This window comes from Brienomyrus brachyistius, chromosome 2, assembly GCF_023856365.1.
Source record: "Brienomyrus brachyistius isolate T26 chromosome 2, BBRACH_0.4, whole genome shotgun sequence".
NCBI classification, from domain to species: domain Eukaryota; kingdom Metazoa; phylum Chordata; class Actinopteri; order Osteoglossiformes; family Mormyridae; genus Brienomyrus; species Brienomyrus brachyistius.
The window spans coordinates 36,561,861-36,584,700 of NC_064534.1; the positions used below are offsets into that span (position 1 = coordinate 36,561,861).

At 45.0% G+C, this 22,840-nt stretch overlaps 6 non-coding genes and 9 pseudogenes across 6 annotated transcripts; all 15 read left to right on the forward strand.

The window, feature by feature from the left end:
• The first annotated feature begins 672 nt into the window (after positions 1-672).
• LOC125732299 (5S ribosomal RNA) lies at positions 673-781 on the forward strand (annotated as a pseudogene).
• Positions 782-1,866: 1,085 nt separating this feature from the next.
• LOC125733850 (5S ribosomal RNA) lies at positions 1,867-1,985 on the forward strand. Its single transcript, XR_007393184.1, has one exon. It is a non-coding gene; the product is annotated as a 5S ribosomal RNA (ribosomal RNA).
• Positions 1,986-4,146: 2,161 nt separating this feature from the next.
• LOC125735953 (5S ribosomal RNA) lies at positions 4,147-4,265 on the forward strand. Its single transcript, XR_007395238.1, has one exon. It is a non-coding gene; the product is annotated as a 5S ribosomal RNA (ribosomal RNA).
• Positions 4,266-5,344: 1,079 nt separating this feature from the next.
• Positions 5,345-5,463, forward strand: LOC125735964 (5S ribosomal RNA). Its single transcript, XR_007395249.1, has one exon. It is a non-coding gene; the product is annotated as a 5S ribosomal RNA (ribosomal RNA).
• Positions 5,464-6,540: 1,077 nt separating this feature from the next.
• Positions 6,541-6,659, forward strand: LOC125731674 (5S ribosomal RNA). The gene has a single exon (XR_007391641.1). It is a non-coding gene; the product is annotated as a 5S ribosomal RNA (ribosomal RNA).
• A 1,079-nt stretch (positions 6,660-7,738) lies between these two features.
• On the forward strand, positions 7,739-7,847 carry LOC125732024 (5S ribosomal RNA; annotated as a pseudogene).
• Positions 7,848-8,924: 1,077 nt separating this feature from the next.
• On the forward strand, positions 8,925-9,033 carry LOC125731931 (5S ribosomal RNA; annotated as a pseudogene).
• Positions 9,034-12,391: 3,358 nt separating this feature from the next.
• On the forward strand, positions 12,392-12,500 carry LOC125732197 (5S ribosomal RNA; annotated as a pseudogene).
• A 1,079-nt stretch (positions 12,501-13,579) lies between these two features.
• LOC125732198 (5S ribosomal RNA) lies at positions 13,580-13,688 on the forward strand (annotated as a pseudogene).
• Positions 13,689-14,767: 1,079 nt separating this feature from the next.
• Positions 14,768-14,876, forward strand: LOC125732199 (5S ribosomal RNA; annotated as a pseudogene).
• Positions 14,877-15,955: 1,079 nt separating this feature from the next.
• Positions 15,956-16,064, forward strand: LOC125732236 (5S ribosomal RNA; annotated as a pseudogene).
• Positions 16,065-17,143: 1,079 nt separating this feature from the next.
• Positions 17,144-17,252, forward strand: LOC125732300 (5S ribosomal RNA; annotated as a pseudogene).
• A 1,093-nt stretch (positions 17,253-18,345) lies between these two features.
• On the forward strand, positions 18,346-18,454 carry LOC125732301 (5S ribosomal RNA; annotated as a pseudogene).
• A 1,085-nt stretch (positions 18,455-19,539) lies between these two features.
• Positions 19,540-19,658, forward strand: LOC125734356 (5S ribosomal RNA). The gene has a single exon (XR_007393672.1). It is a non-coding gene; the product is annotated as a 5S ribosomal RNA (ribosomal RNA).
• Positions 19,659-21,786: 2,128 nt separating this feature from the next.
• Positions 21,787-21,905, forward strand: LOC125731418 (5S ribosomal RNA). The gene has a single exon (XR_007391616.1). It is a non-coding gene; the product is annotated as a 5S ribosomal RNA (ribosomal RNA).
• The last annotated feature ends 935 nt before the right edge of the window (positions 21,906-22,840 follow it).

Below are 22,840 nucleotides of genomic sequence, written 5' to 3' on the forward strand. Positions count from 1 at the left end.
CTTTCAAAACTCGCTAAAAGCTGTATTTAAAAGAGCAGGTTGGCCGGGGTAATTCACACCCTTCAATGCCAGATTAATGTTTAGGTTAGTGGGAATCACAGAGGAATTAGGGATGGAAACTTCTTTGCTGGTGGTAGAAGCGGTCTGGTGAATTTTTAGAGAGAAGAGGCCGTCGATGTTTGAATGTAGAAAATTGTTCTGGCTGCAGCCTGCAGTATGGACTTGTTGGTGTGTGTAGCTCCCAGTGTTCTGACAGCGCGACGTTTTGGGGAAGCATGTGATTCAGCAGCTACCAGTGGGCTTCGTGCGGCGGAGATTTTGTGGCTGTTAGCGGAGTTGATAACAGAGGGTCGTTAAGAGATGCCTGCATGCGGTAGGCAAAGGAGTAATGTTTGCCGGCGGGGGACGTGCGGCGATTAACCTGTGAGGTAGTGAAAAGGACTTAAAGAGAAGGAAGTGTGCGGATGCGGAAAGAATGGAATAATTGTGGTAGGCTGCCGGCTGAGTAGTTTGGTGAATGTTTGGTGTGGGTCCGACGCTGCCGATTGGATGGTGGTGCTGCAGTGTGAGTCAGATAAAAAAAAAAAAAAAACCAGGAGTAGGATCCAATGGGACTAACTGGCATGTATAGACGCGTGTAATGCAAAAGGGCTGTTTTGGGTAGTGTCTCTCGCTTACGGCCATACCACCCTGAACATGCCTGATCTTGAAAGCTAAGCAGAGTATGGTCTGGTTAGTACTTGGAAGGGAGACCACCTGGGAATACCAGGTGCTGTAAGCTTTTCTCACTTTTACTTTATACAGGGGGCGATCCACTTCACGATTAATTTAAATCTATCACTCCCCTTCCATTTTACTATTTTATATATATATATATATATATATATTCTCTCTTTCATAAAGGCAGTTTTTAGAAACCGTTTTACTCTAAATACTGCCTGGTAATTCTAGGTGCTGTAAGCTGTTCGTGCCTTTATTCCACCAGGGCGCGATCTTCTCACAAACTTGAAGACTGTCACTCCCCATTCACGTTTTACAACTTATTGTTAATAATAAAGAGACAGCTTTTTACACACAGTTTTAAACAAAGTACTGATATAATTCCTCTTCAACTCACCACTTTGTTTTCTATGCAAAAACCACTTCACCACAGAAGACTCGATATTATTGGCATAGCAAGGTCTGCTCTTCTCCTCCTTTCAAAACTCGCTAAAAGCTGTATTTAAAAGAGCAGGTTGGCCGGGGTAATTCACACCCTTCAATGCCAGATTAATGTTTAGGTTAGTGGGAATCACAGAGGAATTAGGGATGGAAACTTCTTTGCTGGTGGTAGAAGCGGTCTGGTGAATTTTTAGAGAGAAGAGGCCGTCGATGTTTGAATGTAGAAAATTGTTCTGGCTGCAGCCTGCAGTATGGACTTGTTGGTGTGTGTAGCTCCCAGTGTTCTGACAGCGCGACGTTTTGGGGAAGCATGTGATTCAGCAGCTACCAGTGGGCTTCGTGCGGCGGAGATTTTGTGGCTGTTAGCGGAGTTGATAACAGAGGGTCGTTAAGAGAAGCCTGCATGCGGTAGGCAAAGGAGTAATGTTTGCCGGCGGGGGACGTGCGGCGATTAACCTGTGAGGTAGTGAAAAGGACTTAAAGAGAAGGAAGTGTGCGGATGCGGAAAGAATGGAATAATTGTGGTAGGCTACCGGCTGAGTAGTTTGGTGAATGTTTGGTGTGGGTCCGGCGCTGCCGATTGGATGGTGGTGCTGCAGTGTGAGTCAGATAAAAAAAAAAAAAAACAGGAGTAGGATCCAATGGGACTAATTGGCATGTATAGACGCGTGTAATGCAAAAGGGCTGTTTTTGGTAGTGTCTCTCGCTTACGGCCATACCACCCTGAACACGCCCGATCTCGTCTGATCTCGGAAGTTAAGCAGGGTAGTGTCTGGTTAGTACTTGGATGGGAGACCACCTGGGAATACCAGGTGCTGTAAGCTATTCTCACTTTTACTTTATACAGGGGGCGCTCCACTTCACGATTAATTTAAATCTATCACTCCCCTTCCATTTTACTATTTTATATACATATATATATATATATATATATATATATATATATATATATATATATATTTTTTTTTTTTTTATTTTTTTTTTTCTCTCATTCATAAAGGCAGCTTTTAGAAACCGTTTTACTCTAAATATCCATCCATCCATCCATCATCTCCCGCTTAATCCGGGGTCGGGTCGCGGGGGCAGCAGCCTCAGCAGGGAAACCCAGACTTCCCTCTCCCCGGCCACTTCATCTAGCTCCTCTGGGGGGACCCCGAGGCGTTCCCAGGCCAGCCGAGAGACATAGTCTCTCCAGCGTGTCCTGGGTCTTCCCCGGGGCCTCCTCCCAGTGGGACATGCCCGGAATACCTCCCCAGGGAGGCGTCCCGGAGGCATCCTGATCAGATGCCCGAGCCACCTCATCTGGCTCCTCTCGATGCGGAGGAGCAGCGGCTCTACTCTGAGTCCCTCCCGAATGACTGAGCTCCTCACCCTATCTCTAAGAGAGAGCCCAGCCACCCTGCGGAGGAAACTCATTTCGGCTGCTTGTACCCGCGATCTCGTTCTTTCGGTCACTACCCAAAGCTCATGACCATAGGTGAGGGTAGGAACGTAGATCGACTGGTAAATCGAGAGCTTCGCCTTTTGGCTCAGCTCTCTCTTCACCATGACAGACCGATGCAGCGCCCGCATGACTGCCGACGCCGCACCGATCCGCCTGTCGATCTCCCGCTCCATCGTTCCCCCACTCGTGAACAAGATCCCGAGATACTTAAACTCCTCCACTTGGGGGAGGACCCCATCCCCAACCCGGAGAGAGCACTCTACCCTTTTCCGGCTGAGAACCATGGTCTCGGATTTGGAGGTGCTGATTCTCATCCCAGCCGCTTCGCACTCGGCTGCGAACTGCTCCAGCGAGAGCTGAAGGTCACGGCTCGATGAGGCCAACAGAACCACATCATCCGCAAAAAGCAGAGACCTAATCCTGAGGTCACCGAACCGGACGCCCTCAACGCCCTGGCTGCGCCTAGAAATTCTGTCCATAAAAACTATGAACAGAATCGGTGACAAAGGGCAGCCCTGACGGAGTCCAACCCTCACCGGAAACGAGTCCGACTTATTGCCGCCCATGCGGACCAAACTCTGGCACCGGTCATACAGGGGATTTACTCTAAATACTTCCTGGTAATTCTAGGTGCTGTAAGCTGTTCGTGCCTTTATTCCACCAGGGCGCGATCTTCTCACAAACTTGAAGACTGTCACTCCCCATTCACGTTTTACAACTTATTGTTAATGATAAAGAGACAGCTTTTTACACACAGTTTTAAACAAAGTACTGATATTATTCCTCTTCAACTGACCGCTTTGTTTTCTATGCAAAAACCACTTCGCCACAGAAGACTCGATATTATTGGCATAGCAAGTTCTGCTCTTCTCCTTTCAAAACTTGCTAAAAGCTGTATTTAAAAGAACAGATTGGCCGGGGTAATTCACACCCTTCAATGCCAGCTTAATGTTTAGGTTAGTGGGAATCACAGAGGAATTAGGGATGGAAACTTCTTTGCTGGTGGTAGAAGCGGTCTGGTGAATTTTTAGAGAGAAGAGGCCGTCGATGTTTGAATGTAGAAAATTGTTCTGGCTGCAGCCTGCAGTATGGACTTGTTGGTGTGTGTAGCTCCCAGTGTTCTGACAGCGCGACGTTTTGGGGAAGCATGTGATTCAGCAGCTACCAGTGGGTTTCGTGCGGCGGAGATTTTGTGGCTGTTAGCGGAGTTGATAACAGAGGGTCGTTAAGAGAAGCCTACATGCAGTAGGCAAAGGAGTAATGTTTGCTGGCGGGGGACGTGCGGCGATTAACCTGTGCGGTAGTGAAAAGGAGTTAAAAAGAAGGAAGTGTGCGGATGCGGAAAGAATGGAATAATTGTGGTAGGCTGCCGGCTGAGTAGTTTGGTGAATGTTTGGTGTGGGTCCGGCGCTGCCGATTGGATGGTGGGGCTGCAGTGGGAGTCAGATAAAAAAAAAAAAAACAGGAGTAGGATCCAATGGGACTAACTGGCATGTATAGACGCGTGCAATGCAAAAGGGCTGTTTTTGGTAGCATCTCTCGCTTACGGCCATACCACCCTGAACACGCCCGATCTCGTCTGATCTCGGAAGCTAAGCAGGGTAGGGTCTGGTTAGTACTTGGATGGGAGACCACCTGGGAATACCAGGTGCTGTAAGCTTTTCTCACTTTTACTTTATACAGGGGGCGCTCCACTTCACGATTAATTTAAATCTATCACTCCCCTTCCATTTTACTATTTTATATATATATATTTTTTTTTTTTCTCTCATTCATAAAGGCAGCTTTTAGAAACCGTTTTACTCTAAATAATTCCTGGTAATTCTAGGTGCTGTAAGCTGTTCGTGCCTTTATTCCACCAGGGCGCGATCTTCTCACAAACTTGAAGACTGTCACTCCCCATTCACGTTTTACAACTTATTGTTAATGATAAAGAGACAGCTTTTTACACACAGTTTTAAACAAAGTACTGATATTATTCCTCTTCAACTGACCGCTTTGTTTTCTATGCAAAAACCACTTCGCCACAGAAGACTCGATATTATTGGCATAGCAAGTTCTGCTCTTCTCCTTTCAAAACTTGCTAAAAGCTGTATTTAAAAGAACAGATTGGCCGGGGTAATTCACACCCTTCAATGCCAGCTTAATGTTTAGGTTAGTGGGAATCACAGAGGAATTAGGGATGGAAACTTCTTTGCTGGTGGTAGAAGCGGTCTGGTGAATTTTTAGAGAGAAGAGGCCGTCGATGTTTGAATGTAGAAAATAGTTCTGGCTGCAGCCTGCAGTATGGACTTGTTGGTGTGTGTAGCTCCCAGTGTTCTGACAGCGCGACGTTTTGGGGAAGCATGTGATTCAGCAGCTACCAGTGGGTTTCGTGCGGCGGAGATTTTGTGGCTGTTAGCGGAGTTGATAACAGAGGGTCGTTAAGAGAAGCCTACATGCAGTAGGCAAATGAGTAATGTTTGCTGGCGGGGGACGTGCGGCGATTAACCTGTGCGGTAGTGAAAAGGAGTTAAAAAGAAGGAAGTGTGCGGATGCGGAAAGAATGGAATAATTGTGGTAGGCTGCCGGCTGAGTAGTTTGGTGAATGTTTGGTGTGGGTCCGGCGCTGCCGATTGGATGCTGGGGCTGCAGTGTGAGTCAGATAAAAAAAAAAAAAACCGGAGTAGGATCCAATGGGACTAACTGGCATGTATAGACGCGTGTAATGCAAAAGGGCTGTTTTTGGTAGCATCTCTCGCTTACGGCCATACCACCCTGAACACGCCCGATCTCGTCTGATCTCGGAAGCTAAGCAGGGTAGGGTCTGGTTAGTACTTGGATGGGAGACCACCTGGGAATACCAGGTGCTGTAAGCTTTTCTCACTTTTACTTTATACAGGGGGCGCTCCACTTCACGATTAATTTAAATCTATCACTCCCCTTCCATTTTACTATTTTATATATATATATATTTTTCTCTCATTCATAAAGGCAGCTTTTACACACCGTTTTACTCTAAATACTGCCTGGTAATTCTAGCTGCTGTAAGCTGTTCGTGCCTTTATTCCACCAGGGCGCGATCTTCTCACAAACTTGAAGACTGTCACTCCCCATTCACGTTTTACAACTTATTGTTAATGATAAAGAGACAGCTTTTTACACACAGTTTTAAACAAAGTACTGATATTATTCCTCTTCAACTGACTGCTTTGTTTTCTATGCAAAAACCACTTCGCCACAGAAGACTCGATATTATTGGCATAGCAAGTTCTGCTCTTCTCCTTTCAAAACTTGCTAAAAGCTGTATTTAAAAGAACAGATTGGCCGGGGTAATTCACACCCTTCAATGCCAGCTTAATGTTTAGGTTAGTGGGAATCACAGAGGAATTAGGGATGGAAACTTCTTTGCTGGTGGTAGAAGCGGTCTGGTGAATTTTTAGAGAGAAGAGGCCGTCGATGTTTGAATGTAGAAAATAGTTCTGGCTGCAGCCTGCAGTATGGACTTGTTGGTGTGTGTAGCTCCCAGTGTTCTGACAGCGCGACGTTTTGGGGAAGCATGTGATTCAGCAGCTACCAGTGGGTTTCGTGCGGCGGAGATTTTGTGGCTGTTAGCGGAGTTGATAACAGAGGGTCGTTAAGAGAAGCCTACATGCAGTAGGCAAAGGAGTAATGTTTGCTGGCGGGGGACGTGCGGCGATTAACCTGTGCGGTAGTGAAAAGGAGTTAAAAAGAAGGAAGTGTGCGGATGCGGAAAGAATGGAATAATTGTGGTAGGCTGCCGGCTGAGTAGTTTGGTGAATGTTTGGTGTGGGTCCGGCGCTGCCGATTGGATGGTGGGGCTGCAGTGTGAGTCAGATAAAAAAAAAAAAAAGAACATTAGTAGGATCCAATGGGACTAACTGGCATGTATAGACGCGTGTAATGCAAAAGGGCTGTTTTTGGTAGCATCTTTCGCTTACGGCCATACCACCCTGAACACGCCCGATCTCGTCTGATCTCGGAAGCTAAGCAGGGTAGGGTCTGGTTAGTACTTGGATGGGAGACCACCTGGGAATACCAGGTGCTGTAAGCATTTCTCACTTTTACTTTATACAGGGGGCGCTCCACTTCACGATTAATTTAAATCTATCACTCCCCTTCCATTTTACTATTTTATATATATATATTTTTTTTCTCTCATTCATAAAGGCAGCTTTTAGAAACCGTTTTACTCTAAATACTTCCTGGTAATTCTAGGTGCTGTAAGCTGTTCGTGCCTTTATTCCACCAGGGCGCGATCTTCTCACAAACTTGAAGACTGTCACTCCCCATTCACGTTTTACAACTTATTGTTAATGATAAAGAGACAGCTTTTTACACACAGTTTTAAACAAAGTACTGATATTATTCCTCTTCAACTGACCGCTTTGTTTTCTATGCAAAAACCACTTCGCCACAGAAGACTCGATATTATTGGCATAGCAAGTTCTGCTCTTCTCCTTTCAAAACTTGCTAAAAGCTGTATTTAAAAGAACAGATTGGCCGGGGTAATTCACACCCTTCAATGCCAGCTTAATGTTTAGGTTAGTGGGAATCACAGAGGAATTAGGGATGGAAACTTCTTTGCTGGTGGTAGAAGCGGTCTGGTGAATTTTTAGAGAGAAGAGGCCGTCGATGTTTGAATGTAGAAAATTGTTCTGGCTGCAGCCTGCAGTATGGACTTGTTGGTGTGTGTAGCTCCCAGTGTTCTGACAGCGCGACGTTTTGGGGAAGCATGTGATTCAGCAGCTACCAGTGGGCTTCGTGCGGCGGAGATTTTGAGGCTGTTAGCTGAGTTGATAGCAGAGGGTCGTTAAGAGAAGCCTGCATGCGGTAGGCAAAGGAGTAATGTTTGCCGGCGGGGGACGTGCGGCGATTAACCTGTGAGGTAGTGAAAAGGACTTAAAGAGAAGGAAGCGTGCGGATGCGGAAAGAATGGAATAATTGTGGTAGGCTGCCGGCTGAGTAGTTTGGTGAATGTTTGTTGTGGGTCCGGCGCTGCCGATTGGATGGTGGTGCTGCAGTGTGAGTCAGATAAAAAAAAAAAAAAAAAAACAGGAGTAGGATCCAATGGGACTAACTGGCATGTATCGACGCGTGTAATGCAAAGGGCTGTTTTTGATAGCGTCTCTCGCTTACGGCCATACCACCCTGAACATGCCTGATCTCGGAAGCTAAGCAGGGTTGGGTCTGGTTAGTATTTGGATGGGAAACCACCTGGGAGTACCAGGTGCTGTAAGCTTTTCTCACTTTTACTTTATACAGGGGGCACTCCACTTCACGATTAATTTAAATCTATCACTCCCCTTCCGTTTTACTATTTTATATATATATATATTTTTCTCTCATTCATAAAGGCAGCTTTTACACACCGTTTTACTCTAAATACTGCCTGGTAATTCTAGCTGCTGTAAGCTGTTCGTGCCTTTATTCCACCAGGGCGCGATCTTCTCACAAACTTGAAGACTGTCACTCCCCATTCACGTTTTACAACTTATTGTTAATGATAAAGAGACAGCTTTTTACACATAGTTTTAAACAAAGTACTGATATAATTCCTCTTCAACTCACCGCTTTGTTTTCTATGCAAAAACCACTTCGCCACAGAAGACTCGATATTATTGGTATAGCAAGTTCTGCTCTTCTCCTTTCAAAACTTGCCAAAAGCTGTATTTAAAAGAACAGATTGGCCGGGGTAATTCACACCCTTCAATGCCAGCTTAATGTTTAGGTTAGTGGGAATCACAGAGGAATTAGGGATGGAAACTTCTTTGCTGGTGGTAGAAGCGGTCTGGTGAATTTTTAGAGAGAAGAGGCCGTCGATGTTTGAATGTAGAAAATTGTTCTGGCTGCAGCCTGCAGTATGGACTTGTTGGTGTGTGTAGCTCCCAGTGTTCTGACAGCGCGACGTTTTGGGGAAGCATGTGATTCAGCAGCTACCAGTGGGCTTCGTGCGGCGGAGATTTTGTGGCTGTTAGTGGAGTTGATAACAGAAGGTCATTAAGAGAAGCCTGCATGCGGTAGGCAAAGGAGTAATGTTTGCCGGCGGGGGACGTGCCGCGATTAACCTGTGTGGTAGTGAAAAGGACTTAAAGAGAAGGAAGTGTGCGGATGCGGAAAGAATGGAATAATTGTGGTAGGCTGCCGGCTGAGTAGTTTGGTGAATGTTTGGTGTGGGTCCGGCGCTGCCGATTGGATGGTGGTGCTGCAGTGTGAGTCAGATAAAAAAAAAAAAAAAACCAGGAGTAGGATCCAATGGGACTAACTGGCATGTATAGACGCGTGTAATGCAAAAGGGCTGTTTTTGGTAGCTTCTCTCGCTTATGGCCATACCACCCTGAACACGCCCGATCTCGGAAGCCAAGCAGTGTAGGGTCTGGTTAGTACTTGGATGGGAGACCTCCTGGGAATACCAGGTGCTGTAAGCTTTTCTCACTTTTACTTTATACAGGGGGCGCTCCACTTCACGATTAATTTAAATCTATCACTCCCCTTCCATTTTACTATTTTATATATATATATATATAAGAACATAAGAACATAAGAACATAAGAACTATACAAACGAGAGGAGGCCATTCGGCCCATCAAGCTCGCTTGGGGAGAACTAAACTAATAGCTCAGAGTCGTTAAAATCTTATCTAGCTCTGATTTAAAGGAACCCAAGGATTCAGCTTGCACTACATTATCAGGAAGGCTATTCCATACTCTACACGCTGCGTAAAGAAGTGCTTCCTTAAATCCAGCTTGAAATGTTCTCCCGCTAATTTCCACCTATGGCCACGAGTTCGTGTATTTAAACTAATGCTGAAGTAACTATTTGGTTGAACAGCATCCAAACCTGTTAGAATCTTATATACCTGGATCATGTCCCCCCTCAATCTCCTTTGCTTGAGACTGAACAGATTTAGCTCAAGTAACCGTTCCTCGTATGACATTCCTCTAAGACCAGGAATCATTTTTGTGGCCCTACGCTGCACCTTTTCTAAGGCCACAATGTCCTTTTTAAGATATGGTGACCAAACCTGCACACAATATTCTAGGTGAGGTCTCACCAAGGAATTGTATAATCTTAGCATTACCTCCCTTGACTTAAACTCCACACACCTGGAGATATACCCCAACATCCTATTGGCCTTTTTTATTGCTTCCCCACACTGGCGAGAATGGGACATGGAAGCATCAACATACACACCAAGGTCTTTCTCATGATCAGCTACCTTTATTTCAGTGACACACATGAAATACCTGTACTTTATATTTCTGCTCCCTAGATGGAGTACCTTACATTTATCGACGTTAAATTTCATCTGCCAGGTATCGGCCCAGTCACTAATTAAATCAAGATCCCGCTGTAGCTGCTGAGCCACTAATTCAGTATCTGCTACACCACCCACCTTGGTGTCATCTGCAAATTTCACCAGTTTACTGTATATATTGGTATCCATATCATTTATGTAAATTAGGAACAATAGTGGTCCTAAAATCGAACCCTGCGGTACCCCACTATGAACGCAAGCCCACTGTGACATTGTGCCTCTTATAACTACTCGCTGTTTCCTATCTGTTAACCAGTTATCAATCCAGGTCGCTACGGTACCTAAAATACCAGTCGCTTTGAGTTTAAGTAGGAGCCTCTTGTGGGGGACAACATCAAAAGCCTTTTGGAAATCTAAGTAGATGACATCATAGGCCTTCTTATCATCAACTTCCTGAGTAGCTTCCTCAAAAAACTCCAACAGATTTGTTAAACAGGATCTACCTCTCCTAAATCCATGCTGGCTATCCCGCAAAATGTTATTGGAGTCCAGGTAATCTATCATTTTCTCTTTGATTAAAGCCTCCATAACTTTACCAGTTATACAAGTTAGACTGATTGGCCTATAGTTAGACAAATTATTTCTATCCCCTTTTTTGAAAATAGGCGTTATGAAGGCGTGCTTCCAATCAGAAGGTACCACACCTTCAGATAAGGATTTTTGAAACAGTAAAGTTAAGGGTCGGCAAATAATATCCCTCATCTCTTTTAACACTATAGGTAAGATGCCATCAGGGCCCTGTGATTTATTTATTTTGAGCTTAGCTAGGCTTTGCAAAACATCTGCTTCAGTTATATATACATTAGCTATAGACAATGCTGGATAGGTAATAACTGGTAAATTACTAAGGTCCTCAACAGTGAATACCCGTGCAAAACTATCATTGAACTCATTTGCTATATCAATGTCGTTTACTATTATAAGACCCTTACTATCCTGCAGATTAGTAATTTCAGGTTTTAGAGCTCTTTTAGAGTTAAAATACTGGAAGAAACTTTTAACGTCATCCTTAGCTTCCAATGCAACCATCCTTTCGACATTTCTTTTAGCTCGTCTAATATCATTTTTTAACTTAGCCTGTAGACTTAGATATTCCTGCTTAATTCTGTCATCATCAGTTATTTTCCATTGCTGGAACAAAGCCCTTTTCCTCCTTACTTTATGCTTTATTTCCCTAGTAAACCACCTAGGTTGCAATTTCCTAGATTTATTCTTGCTGGAAACAGGTATGAAGTCCTCTTGCACTTGCAATAATGTGCTTTTAAAAAATTCCCAGGCCTCTTCAACAGTTTTGTTATTTAACTCCATCCAGTTCACAGTTTCTAGTTTTAGTCTCATACACTTAAAGTCAGCCTTCCTAACATTATATATTTTTGATTTGGACTTAGCTCTTCGAACACTAAACTTAACCTCAAATTTGACCATGTTATGATCGCTACTGTCAAGTGGTTCTAAAACGTCTAATTTACCAAAATTATTATATATTTTCTCTCTTTCATAAAGGCAGCTTTTAGAAACAGTTTTACTCTAAATACTGCCTGGTAATTCTAGCTGCTGTAAGCTGTTCGTGCCATTATTCCACCAGGGCGCGATCTTCTCACAAACTTGAAGACTGTCACTCCCCATTCACGTTTTACAACTTATTGTTAATGATAAAGAGACAGCTTTTTACACACAGTTTTAAACAAAGTACTGATATAATTCCTCTTCAACTCACCACTTTGTTTTCTATGCAAAAACCACTTCACCACAGAAGACTCGATATTATTGGCATAGCAAGGTCTGCTCTTCTCCTCCTTTCAAAACTCGCTAAAAGCTGTATTTAAAAGAGCAGGTTGGCCGGGGTAATTCACACCCTTCAATGCCAGATTAATGTTTAGGTTAGTGGGAATCACAGAGGAATTAGGGATGGAAACTTCTTTGCTGGTGGTAGAAGCGGTCTGGTGAATTTTTAGAGAGAAGAGGCCGTCGATGTTTGAATGTAGAAAATTGTTCTGGCTGCAGCCTGCAGTATGGACTTGTTGGTGTGTGTAGCTCCCAGTGTTCTGACAGCGCGACGTTTTGGGGAAGCATGTGATTCAGCAGCTACCAGTGGGCTTCGTGCGGCGGAGATTTTGTGGCTGTTAGCTGAGTTGATAGCAGAGGGTCGTTAAGAGAAGCCTGCATGCGGTAGGCAAAGGAGTAATGTTTGCCGGCGGGGGACGTGCGGCGATTAACCTGTGAGGTAGTGAAAAGGACTTAAAGAGAAGGAAGCGTGCGGATGCGGAAAGAATGGAATAATTGTGGTAGGCTGCCGGCTGAGTAGTTTGGTGAATGTTTGTTGTGGGTCCGGCGCTGCCGATTGGATGGTGGTGCTGCAGTGTGAGTCAGATAAAAAAAAAAAAAAAACCAGGAGTAGGAGCCAATGGGAGTAACTGGCATGTATAGACGCGTGTAATGCAAAAGGGCTGTTTTGGGTAGCGTCTCTCGCTTACGGCCATACCACCCTGAACACGCCTGATCTTGGAAGCTAAGCAGAGTATGGTCTGGTTAGTACTTGGAAGGGAGACCACCTGGGAATACCAGGTGCTGTAAGCTTTTCTCACTTTTACTTTATACAGGGGGCGCTCCACTTCACGATTAATTTAAATCTATCACTCCCCTTCCATTTTACTATTTTATTTATATATATATATTCTCTCTTTCATAAAGGCAGCTTTTAGAAACCGTTTTACTCTAAATACTGCCTGGTAATTCTAGCTGCTGTAAGCTGTTCGTGCCTTTATTCCACCAGGGCGCGATCTTCTCACAAACTTGAAGACTGTCACTCCCCATTCACGTTTTACAACTTATTGTTAATGATAAAGAGACAGCTTTTTAAACACAGTTTTAAACAAAGTACTGATATAATTCCTCTTCAACTCACCACTTTGTTTTCTATGCAAAAACCACTTCACCACAGAAGACTCGATATTATTGGCATAGCAAGGTCTGCTCTTCTCCTCCTTTCAAAACTCGCTAAAAGCTGTATTTAAAAGAGCAGGTTGGCCGGGGTAATTCACACCCTTCAATGCCAGATTAATGTTTAGGTTAGTGGGAATCACAGAGGAATTAGGGATGGAAACTTCTTTGCTGGTGGTAGAAGCGGTCTGGTGAATTTTTAGAGAGAAGAGGCCGTCGATGTTTGAATGTAGAAAATTGTTCTGGCTGCAGCCTGCAGTATGGACTTGTTGGTGTGTGTAGCTCCCAGTGTTCTGACAGCGCGACGTTTTGGGGAAGCATGTGATTCAGCAGCTACCAGTGGGCTTCGTGCGGCGGAGATTTTGTGGCTGTTAGCTGAGTTGATAGCAGAGGGTCGTTAAGAGAAGCCTGCATGCAGTAGGCAAAGGAGTAATGTTTGCCGGCGGGGGACGTGCGGCGATTAACCTGTGAGGTAGTGAAAAGGACTTAAAGAGAAGGAAGCGTGCGGATGCGGAAAGAATGGAATAATTGTGGTAGGCTGCCGGCTGAGTAGTTTGGTGAATGTTTGTTGTGGGTCCGGCGCTGCCGATTGGATGGTGGTGCTGCAGTGTGAGTCAGATAAAAAAAAAAAAAAAACCAGGAGTAGGAGCCAATGGGAGTAACTGGCATGTATAGACGCGTGTAATGCAAAAGGGCTGTTTTGGGTAGCGTCTCTCGCTTACGGCCATACCACCCTGAACACGCCTGATCTTGGAAGCTAAGCAGAGTATGGTCTGGTTAGTACTTGGAAGGGAGACCACCTGGGAATACCAGGTGCTGTAAGCTTTTCTCACTTTTACTTTATACAGGGGGCGCTCCACTTCACGATTAATTTAAATCTATCACTCCCCTTCCATTTTACTATTTTATTTATATATATATATTCTCTCTTTCATAAAGGCAGCTTTTAGAAACCGTTTTACTCTAAATACTGCCTGGTAATTCTAGGTGCTGTAAGCTGTTCGTGCCTTTATTCCACCAGGGCGCGATCTTCTCACAAACTTGAAGACTGTCACTCCCCATTCACGTTTTACAACTTATTGTTAATGATAAAGAGACAGCTTTTTAAACACAGTTTTAAACAAAGTACTGATATAATTCCTCTTCAACTCACCGCTTTGTTTTCTATGCAAAAACCACTTCACCACAGAAAACTCGATATTATTGGCATAGCAAGGTCTGCTCTTCTCCTCCTTTCAAAACTTGCTATAAGCTGTATTTAAAAGAGCAGGTTGGCCGGGGTAATTCACACCCTTCAATGCCAGCTTAATGTTTAGGTTAGTGGGAATCACAGAGGAATTAGGGATGGAAACTTCTTTGCTGGTGGTAGAAGCGGTCTGGTGAATTTTTAGAGAGAAGAGGCCGTCAATGTTTGAATGTAGAAAATTGTTCTGGCTGCAGCCTGCAGTATGGACTTGTTGGCGTGTGTAGCTCCCAGTGTTCTGACAGCGTGACGTTTTGGGGAAGCATGTGATTCAGCAGCTACCAGTGGGCTTCGTGCGGCGGAAATTTTGTGGCTGTTAGCGGAGTTGATAACAGAGGATCGTTAAGAGAAGCCTGCATGCGGTAGGCAAAGGAGTAATGTTTGCGGGCGGGGGACGTGCGGCGATTAACCTGTGAGGTAGTGAAATGGACTTAAAGAGAAGGAAGTGTGTGGATGCGGAAAGAATGGAATAATTGTGGTAGGCTGCCGGCTGAGTAGTTTGGTGAATGTTTGGTGTGGGTCCGACGCCTCCGATTGGATGGTGGTGCTGCAGTGTGAGTCAGATAAAAAAAAAAAAAAAACCAGGAGTAGGAGCCAATGGGAGTAACTGGCATGTATAGACGCGTGTAATGCAAAAGGGCTGTTTTGGGTAGCGTCTCTCGCTTACGGCCATACCACCCTGAACACGCCTGATCTTGGAAGCTAAGCAGAGTATGGTCTGGTTAGTACTTGGAAGGGAGACCACCTGGGAATACCAGGTGCTGTAAGCTTTTCTCACTTTTACTTTATACAGGGGGCGCTCCACTTCACGATTAATTTAAATCTATCACTCCCCTTCCATTTTACTATTTTATTTATATATATATATTCTCTCTTTCATAAAGGCAGCTTTTAGAAACCGTTTTACTCTAAATACTGCCTGGTAATTCTAGGTGCTGTAAGCTGTTCGTGCCTTTATTCCACCAGGGCGCGATCTTCTCACAAACTTGAAGACTGTCACTCCCCATTCACGTTTTACAACTTATTGTTAATGATAAAGAGACAGCTTTTTAAACACAGTTTTAAACAAAGTACTGATATAATTCCTCTTCAACTCACCGCTTTGTTTTCTATGCAAAAACCACTTCACCACAGAAAACTCGATATTATTGGCATAGCAAGGTCTGCTCTTCTCCTCCTTTCAAAACTTGCTATAAGCTGTATTTAAAAGAGCAGGTTGGCCGGGGTAATTCACACCCTTCAATGCCAGCTTAATGTTTAGGTTAGTGGGAATCACAGAGGAATTAGGGATGGAAACTTCTTTGCTGGTGGTAGAAGCGGTCTGGTGAATTTTTAGAGAGAAGAGGCCGTCAATGTTTGAATGTAGAAAATTGTTCTGGCTGCAGCCTGCAGTATGGACTTGTTGGCGTGTGTAGCTCCCAGTGTTCTGACAGCGTGACGTTTTGGGGAAGCATGTGATTCAGCAGCTACCAGTGGGCTTCGTGCGGCGGAAATTTTGTGGCTGTTAGCGGAGTTGATAACAGAGGATCGTTAAGAGAAGCCTGCATGCGGTAGGCAAAGGAGTAATGTTTGCGGGCGGGGGACGTGCGGCGATTAACCTGTGAGGTAGTGAAAAGGACTTAAAGAGAAGGAAGTGTGTGGATGCGGAAAGAATGGAATAATTGTGGTAGGCTGCCGGCTGAGTAGTTTGGTGAATGTTTGGTGTGGGTCCGACGCCTCCGATTGGATGGTGGTGCTGCAGTGTGAGTCAGATAAAAAAAAAAAAAAAACCAGGAGTAGGAGCCAATGGGACTAACTGGCATGTATAGACGCGTGTAATGCAAAAGGGCTGTTTTGGGTAGCGTCTCTCGCTTATGGCCATACCACCCTGAACACGCCTGATCTTGGAAGCTAAGCAGAGTATGGTCTGGTTAGTACTTGGAAGGGAGACCACCTGGGAATACCAGGTGCTGTAAGCTTTTCTCACTTTTACTTTATACAGGGGGCGCTCCACTTCACGATTAATTTAAATCTATCACTCCCCTTCCATTTTACTATTTTATTTATATATATATATTCTCTCTTTCATAAAGGCAGCTTTTAGAAACCGTTTTACTCTAAATACTGCCTGGTAATTCTAGCTGCTGTAAGCTGTTCGTGCCTTTATTCCACCAGGGCGCGATCTTCTCACAAACTTGAAGACTGTCACTCCCCATTCACGTTTTACAACTTATTGTTAATGATAAAGAGACAGCTTTTTAAACACAGTTTTAAACAAAGTACTGATATAATTCCTCTTCAACTCACCGCTTTGTTTTCTATGCAAAAACCACTTCACCACAGAAAACTCGATATTATTGGCATAGCAAGGTCTGCTCTTCTCCTCCTTTCAAAACTTGCTATAAGCTGTATTTAAAAGAGCAGGTTGGCCGGGGTAATTCACACCCTTCAATGCCAGCTTAATGTTTAGGTTAGTGGGAATCACAGAGGAATTAGGGATGGAAACTTCTTTGCTGGTGGTAGAAGCGGTCTGGTGAATTTTTAGAGAGAAGTGGCCGTCAATGTTTGAATGTAGAAAATTGTTCTGGCTGCAGCCTGCAGTATGGACTTGTTGGCGTGTGTAGCTCCCAGTGTTCTGACAGCGTGACGTTTTGGGGAAGCATGTGATTCAGCAGCTACCAGTGGGCTTCGTGCGGCGGAAATTTTGTGGCTGTTAGCGGAGTTGATAACAGAGGGTCGTTAAGAGAAGCCTGCATGCGGTAGGCAAAGGAGTAATGTTTGCGGGCGGGGGACGTGCGGCGATTAACCTGTGAGGTAGTGAAAAGGACTTAAAGAGAAGGAAGTGTGTGGATGCGGAAAGAATGGAATAATTGTGGTAGGCTGCCGGCTGAGTAGTTTGGTGAATGTTTGGTGTGGGTCCGACGCTGCCGATTGGATGGTGGTGCTGCAGTGTGAGTCAGATAAAAAAAAAAAAAAAAACAGAAGTAGGATCCAATGGGACTAACTGGCATGTATAGACGCGTGTAATGCAAAAGGGCTGTTTTGGGTAGTGTCTCTCGCTTACGGCCATACCACCCTGAACATGCCTGATCTTGAAAGCTAAGCAGAGTATGGTCTGGTTAGTACTTGGAAGGGAGACCACCTGGGAATACCAGGTGCTGTAAGCTTTTCTCACTTTTACTTTATACAGGGGGCGATCCACTTCACGATTAATTTAAATCTATCACTCCCCTTCCATTTTACTATTTTATATATATATATATATATATATATATATATTCTCTCTTTCATAAAGGCAGGTTTTAGAAACCGTTTTACTCTAAATACTGCCTGGTAATTCTAGGTGCTGTAAGCTGTTCGTGCCTTTATTCCACCAGGGCGCGATCTTCTCACAAACTTGAAGACTGTCACTCCCCATTCACGTTTTACAACTTATTGTTAATAATAAAGAGACAGCTTTTTACACACAGTTTTAAACAAAGTACTGATATAATTCCTCTTCAACTCACCACTTTGTTTTCTATGCAAAAACCACTTCACCACAGAAGACTCGATATTATTGGCATAGCAAGGTCTGCTCTTCTCCTCCTTTCAAAACTCGCTAAAAGCTGTATTTAAAAGAGCAGGTTGGCCGGGGTAATTCACACCCTTCAATGCCAGATTAATGTTTAGGTTAGTGGGAATCACAGAGGAATTAGGGATGGAAACTTCTTTGCTGGTGGTAGAAGCGGTCTGGTGAATTTTTAGAGAGAAGAGGCCGTCGATGTTTGAATGTAGAAAATTGTTCTGGCTGCAGCCTGCAGTATGGACTTGTTGGTGTGTGTAGCTCCCAGTGTTCTGACAGCGCGACGTTTTGGGGAAGCATGTGATTCAGCAGCTACCAGTGGGCTTCGTGCGGCGGAGATTTTGTGGCTGTTAGCGGAGTTGATAACAGAGGGTCGTTAAGAGATGCCTGCATGCGGTAGGCAAAGGAGTAATGTTTGCCGGCGGGGGACGTGCGGCGATTAACCTGTGAGGTAGTGAAAAGGACTTAAAGAGAAGGAAGTGTGCGGATGCGGAAAGAATGGAATAATTGTGGTAGGCTGCCGGCTGAGTAGTTTGGTGAATGTTTGGTGTGGGTCCGAGGCTGCCGATTGGATGGTGGTGCTGCAGTGTGAGTCAGATAAAAAAAAAAAAAAAACCAGGAGTAGGATCCAATGGGACTAACTGGCATGTATAGACGCGTGTAATGCAAAAGGGCTGTTTTGGGTAGTGTCTCTCGCTTACGGCCATACCACCCTGAACATGCCTGATCTTGAAAGCTAAGCAGAGTATGGTCTGGTTAGTACTTGGAAGGGAGACCACCTGGGAATACCAGGTGCTGTAAGCTTTTCTCACTTTTACTTTATACAGGGGGCGATCCACTTCACGATTAATTTAAATCTATCACTCCCCTTCCATTTTACTATTTTATATATATATATATATATATATATTCTCTCTTTCATAAAGGCAGTTTTTAGAAACCGTTTTACTCTAAATACTGCCTGGTAATTCTAGGTGCTGTAAGCTGTTCGTGCCTTTATTCCACCAGGGCGCGATCTTCTCACAAACTTGAAGACTGTCACTCCCCATTCACGTTTTACAACTTATTGTTAATAATAAAGAGACAGCTTTTTACACACAGTTTTAAACAAAGTACTGATATAATTCCTCTTCAACTCACCACTTTGTTTTCTATGCAAAAACCACTTCACCACAGAAGACTCGATATTATTGGCATAGCAAGGTCTGCTCTTCTCCTCCTTTCAAAACTCGCTAAAAGCTGTATTTAAAAGAGCAGGTTGGCCGGGGTAATTCACACCCTTCAATGCCAGATTAATGTTTAGGTTAGTGGGAATCACAGAGGAATTAGGGATGGAAACTTCTTTGCTGGTGGTAGAAGCGGTCTGGTGAATTTTTAGAGAGAAGAGGCCGTCGATGTTTGAATGTAGAAAATTGTTCTGGCTGCAGCCTGCAGTATGGACTTGTTGGTGTGTGTAGCTCCCAGTGTTCTGACAGCGCGACGTTTTGGGGAAGCATGTGATTCAGCAGCTACCAGTGGGCTTCGTGCGGCGGAGATTTTGTGGCTGTTAGCGGAGTTGATAACAGAGGGTCGTTAAGAGAAGCCTGCATGCGGTAGGCAAAGGAGTAATGTTTGCCGGCGGGGGACGTGCGGCGATTAACCTGTGAGGTAGTGAAAAGGACTTAAAGAGAAGGAAGTGTGCGGATGCGGAAAGAATGGAATAATTGTGGTAGGCTACCGGCTGAGTAGTTTGGTGAATGTTTGGTGTGGGTCCGGCGCTGCCGATTGGATGGTGGTGCTGCAGTGTGAGTCAGATAAAAAAAAAAAAAACCAGGAGTAGGATCCAATGGGACTAATTGGCATGTATAGACGCGTGTAATGCAAAAGGGCTGTTTTTGGTAGTGTCTCTCGCTTACGGCCATACCACCCTGAACACGCCCGATCTCGTCTGATCTCGGAAGCTAAGCAGGGTAGTGTCTGGTTAGTACTTGGATGGGAGACCACCTGGGAATACCAGGTGCTGTAAGCTATTCTCACTTTTACTTTATACAGGGGGCGCTCCACTTCACGATTAATTTAAATCTATCACTCCCCTTCCATTTTACTATTTTATATACATATATATATATATATATATATATATTTTTTTTTTTTTCTCTCATTCATAAAGGCAGCTTTTAGAAACCGTTTTACTCTAAATATCCATCCATCCATCCATCATCTCCCGCTTAATCCGGGGTCGGGTCGCGGGGGCAGCAGCCTCAGCAGGGAAACCCAGACTTCCCTCTCCCCGGCCACTTCATCTAGCTCCTCTGGGGGGACCCCGAGGCGTTCCCAGGCCAGCCGAGAGACATAGTCTCTCCAGCGTGTCCTGGGTCTTCCCCGGGGCCTCCTCCCAGTGGGACATGCCCGGAATACCTCCCCAGGGAGGCGTCCCGGAGGCATCCTGATCAGATGCCCGAGCCACCTCATCTGGCTCCTCTCGATGCGGAGGAGCAGCGGCTCTACTCTGAGTCCCTCCCGAATGACTGAGCTCCTCACCCTATCTCTAAGAGAGAGCCCAGCCACCCTGCGGAGGAAACTCATTTCGGCTGCTTGTACCCGCGATCTCGTTCTTTCGGTCACTACCCAAAGCTCATGACCATAGGTGAGGGTAGGAACGTAGATCGACTGGTAAATCGAGAGCTTCGCCTTTTGGCTCAGCTCTCTCTTCACCATGACAGACCGATGCAGCGCCCGCATGACTGCCGACGCCGCACCGATCCGCCTGTCGATCTCCCGCTCCATCGTTCCCCCACTCGTGAACAAGATCCCGAGATACTTAAACTCCTCCACTTGGGGGAGGACCCCATCCCCAACCCGGAGAGAGCACTCTACCCTTTTCCGGCTGAGAACCATGGTCTCGGATTTGGAGGTGCTGATTCTCATCCCAGCCGCTTCGCACTCGGCTGCGAACTGCTCCAGCGAGAGCTGAAGGTCACGGCTCGATGAGGCCAACAGAACCACATCATCCGCAAAAAGCAGAGACCTAATCCTGAGGTCACCGAACCGGACGCCCTCAACGCCCTGGCTGCGCCTAGAAATTCTGTCCATAAAAACTATGAACAGAATCGGTGACAAAGGGCAGCCCTGACGGAGTCCAAACCTCACCGGAAACGAGTCCGACTTATTGCCGCCCATGCGGACCAAACTCTGGCACCGGTCATACAGGGGTTTTACTCTAAATACTTCCTGGTAATTCTAGGTGCTGTAAGCTGTTCGTGCCTTTATTCCACCAGGGCGCGATCTTCTCACAAACTTGAAGACTGTCACTCCCCATTCACGTTTTACAACTTATTGTTAATGATAAAGAGACAGCTTTTTACACACAGTTTTAAACAAAGTACTGATATTATTCCTCTTCAACTGACCGCTTTGTTTTCTATGCAAAAACCACTTCGCCACAGAAGACTCGATATTATTGGCATAGCAAGTTCTGCTCTTCTCCTTTCAAAACTTGCTAAAAGCTGTATTTAAAAGAACAGATTGGCCGGGGTAATTCACACCCTTCAATGCCAGCTTAATGTTTAGGTTAGTGGGAATCACAGAGGAATTAGGGATGGAAACTTCTTTGCTGGTGGTAGAAGCGGTCTGGTGAATTTTTAGAGAGAAGAGGCCGTCGATGTTTGAATGTAGAAAATTGTTCTGGCTGCAGCCTGCAGTATGGACTTGTTGGTGTGTGTAGCTCCCAGTGTTCTGACAGCGCGACGTTTTGGGGAAGCATGTGATTCAGCAGCTACCAGTGGGCTTCGTGCGGCGGAGATTTTGTGGCTGTTAGCGGAGTTGATAACAGAGGGTCGTTAAGAGAAGCCTGCATGCAGTAGGCAAAGGAGTAATGTTTGCCGGCGGGGGACGTGCGGCGATTAACCTGTGCGGTAGTGAAAAGGAGTTAAAAAGAAGGAAGTGTGCGGATGCGGAAAGAATGGAATAATTGTGGTTGGCTGCCGGCTGAGTAGTTTGGTGAATGTTTGGTGTGGGTCCGGCGCTGCCGATTGGATGGTGGTGCTGCAGTGTGAGTCAGATAAAAAAAAAAAAAAACCAGGAGTAGGATCCAATGGGACTAACTGGCATGTATAGACGCGTGTAATGCAAAAGGGCTGTTTTTGGTCGCGTCTCTCGCTTGCAGCCATACCACCCTGAACACGCCCGATCTCATCTGATCTCGGAAGCTAAGCAGGGTAGGGTCTGGTTAGTACTTGGATGGGAGACCTCCTGGGAATACCAGGTGCTGTAAGCTTTTCTCACTTTTACTTTATACAGGGGGCGCTCCACTTCACGATTAATTTAAATCTATCACTCCCCTTCCATTTTACTATTTTATATATATATATATATATTTTTCTCTCATTCATAAAGGCAGCTTTTACACACCGTTTTACTCTAAATACTTCCTGGTAATTCTAGGTGCTGTAAGCTGTTCGTGCCTTTATTCCACCAGGGCGCGATCTTCTCACAAACTTGAAGACTGTCACTCCCCATTCACGTTTTACAACTTATTGTTAATGATAAAGAGACAGCTTTTTACACACAGTTTTAAACAAAGTACTGATATTATTCCTCTTCAACTGACCGCTTTGTTTTCTATGCAAAAACCACTTCGCCACAGAAGACTCGATATTATTGGCATAGCAAGTTCTGCTCTTCTCCTTTCAAAACTTGCTAAAAGCTGTATTTAAAAGAACAGATTGGCCGGGGTAATTCACACCCTTCAATGCCAGCTTAATGTTTAGGTTAGTGGGAATCACAGAGGAATTAGGGATGGAAACTTCTTTGCTGGTGGTAGAAGCGGTCTGGTGAATTTTTAGAGAGAAGAGGCCGTCGATGTTTGAATGTAGAAAATTGTTCTGGCTGCAGCCAGCAGTATGGACTTGTTGGTGTGTGTAGCTCCCAGTGTTCTGACAGCGCGACGTTTTAGGGAAGCATGTGATTCAGCAGCTACCAGTGGGCTTCGTGCGGCGGAGATTTTGTGGCTGTTAGCGGAGTTGATAACAGAGGGTCGTTAAGAGAAGCCTGCATGCAGTAGGCAAAGGAGTAATGTTTGCCGGCGGGGGACGTGCGGCGATTAACCTGTGCGGTAGTGAAAAGGAGTTAAAAAGAAGGAAGTGTGCGGATGCGGAAAGAATGGAATAATTGTGGTAGGCTGCCGGCTGAGTAGTTTGGTGAATGTTTGGT